We start from the raw sequence: 2,574 nt of genomic DNA on the forward strand, positions 1-2,574 counted from the left end.
CAAAATGATAATTTTAAATGTTTGATTAAAATTCTATAGGATGAAAAAAATTAAAGCATGCAGTACATGTTTTCAGTACATTTTGAACCCTTTCCCAGCTACATGTAACTCACATGTGCTCCAACCATGCTGTAGAACAGATTATATCACTGAGGATTCCAGATACAACGTTGAAAATAGCTTGCATCACAAGGACGCTGGTCAGTATAAATTTTTTTTGAAAGGTTCTAAATTTTATTACTGGACAAATTAGTTCAGACACAAGTAAATCTCTAGGTTAAAAATGTTGAAATCCATCTGGTCGGACTGATCGATGACGGCGATTCAGTAGAAATCCTCAGTCTGGCCGTAGTGTGACTCCTTACAGACCCAGCTTCGTTCTCCTCCAGTGTCTTCTCTTAGAGTTGTACCTTAATTCCAAAACTCCAAATTGCAGAGCTAAGCCAACCAGTCTCTGAACTGTCCCCATGCAAGTGTCATGATTTTTACTCCAATAAATGCAAAAATCAGAAACATCAACATGGCTTTTCTTTCAGCAGGATTAATGGCAGTACTCCCACAAAATGAAGCACTGTAATTGCTACCTGCTCAGTATAAATTTTAACAACCAGGGGAAGTCCCTCACAAGTACAGGACCTAGCACAGAGTGGTCCAAAACTGATGAGATGTTGTGGGACTTCAGAGAAGGCCCATTGTGAAGAGTTATGTGCCCTAACCCCAACCTCCTGGGAGGCTGAATCTCAAGTTCAAGGCCAGCATACATAAAAACATCTCCACCTGATGAAAGGGAGCTGGAGAGGGTAAGATCTGAGATGAGGGGTAGAGGGAGGGTGCTGTTCTGATTACATTAAAGCTAAGTGTTTCAGTTGCTAAGTAAGAGAACAGGGAACACACACACACACACACACACACACACACACACACACACGACAGTACATCTTCTGTTTAAAGAACAGTGTTATAGAGGGAAGGGTTATACCTTTGTAATGTCACAAAGGTTCATTACAGCATTACCAAATGGAAACAGAGTCTGCTCTAGGCAAGCCTTGAACTTGTGATCCTCCTGCCCCCAGCTTTCCCAGTAGCTGGATTATATGTATGTGTTAGCCATTGGACTAATCCCCTCATTGGATCTGCAGAATTCTCTGCTATCGTTTTATTAGAGTAGTTCTGTGTGCCTTAACCTAATCTCAGCTCTCACCTCATCCCAGAATTCTTAGACCCTGGGGTCATACTTTCTTTTTCCTTATTGGTTTTTACAAATAATATTTTCTCATCTTTGTTCTCCATTCCCGGTATTCTTTCTTCTGTTTCATCAAGGTGGCATTTTGTTATATTTCTTTATATTCGGTTTATCGATTTTGTTCATTTCCAACATTTCTTTGTTTCTTTTTCAAAAATCGTTTTCCTAATAGAATAAATAGTTATGGCTGAGAGGTGAGACTAGAATGAAGGGATCAAGTAAGAGGAGGAGGAACAAGGGAGGTAGATAGAGGAAGAATTCACGGAAGGACCACTGAAACCAAGAGTCATTTGAGGGGCCATATGGACCTAATTCAGAGAAGCTTCTTATTATACGTGAATAAAGGTGAATAAATGATAAAGGCTCCAAAACGTAGGGAAGGGAGCACAGTGAGGAAATGCTGGACCAAAGCCCAGCTGGGTGAACTGCAGACTCAGCCTCTCTTCGAAGCTCTGACTCCTTCGGCTTCCCTGGCTACAACACATTCCTGTTTCTGGGGCTGGTTCGACTCCCTGTTAGCAGCTCTCCTTGGCAGCTATCCCACAGGTCTGGCCTCTCTAACCTCCTGAGGTCTCCAAGGCAATCCAGGCTTCACCGTCACAGCTCAGACAATGGCCTCTCTGGGCCTCCATGTGGGAACCCCTGCTACATGTCTGGCCTCAGTGGCTTTCCTTTGTTTCTGAAGGAGATCCCATAACCCCTTCCTCTATTCTTGTCTCTAAAGCCAGAACCACCTGGTCAAATCTGCCGAGTTCTGCTCTTTGCTGGGGTTGGAACATGGTCCCCTCATTCAATTACATCTTCATCAGCTTTCTGTTTTCCATGGCTTCTTTCTTTATCTAAGCCTGGCTGTCCTGAAACTTGCACTGTAGACCAGGCTGGCCTTGAGTGCCTCTGTCTCCTGAGTGCTGGGTTTAAGGGCGTACACCACTATGGCTGGACCTAAGCTTTTCTTTAATTCCTTTTCGCAAGATGGCAGCTTAGGTGGGTGGTTCCTACCCAGTGGTGACCACTCCCTCAGTTTCATTTAATGTCGTGGAACACAGGATTTAGCTCCATTCCACTTCCTGATGCCCCTTTAACCCCTGAACCATACATTGTTTGGTTTGTGGTTTTTTTTTTTTGTTTTGTTTTGTTTTGCTTTTGCACAGTTTGCTCCATTTGCAAAATGCTCTCTTCATAAGAATAAACCACAGAACAGAGTCTATACTAGGCTGTTTTGAGGTTTCCTTTGCCAGTGCAATTAATCTAAATCTCTTCACCTTAGTCCCAGGAGGACTTTTTCAGACAAAGGCAAAAAGCAGCCACGTTCTTCACCAAAACATCACAAG

At 43.0% G+C, this 2,574-nt stretch overlaps 1 non-coding gene across 1 annotated transcript; it reads right to left on the reverse strand.

The window, feature by feature from the left end:
- Positions 1-457: 457 nt before the first annotated feature.
- On the reverse strand, positions 458-591 carry Snora69 (small nucleolar RNA, H/ACA box 69). Its single transcript, XR_015646043.1, has one exon. It is a non-coding gene; the product is annotated as a small nucleolar RNA SNORA69 (small nucleolar RNA).
- Positions 592-2,574: the final 1,983 nt, after the last annotated feature.

Source organism: Rattus norvegicus, chromosome 20 (assembly GCF_021556685.1).
Source record: "Rattus norvegicus strain SHRSP/BbbUtx chromosome 20, alternate assembly SHRSP_T2T, whole genome shotgun sequence".
In the NCBI taxonomy this organism is placed as follows: Eukaryota; Metazoa; Chordata; class Mammalia; order Rodentia; family Muridae; genus Rattus; species Rattus norvegicus.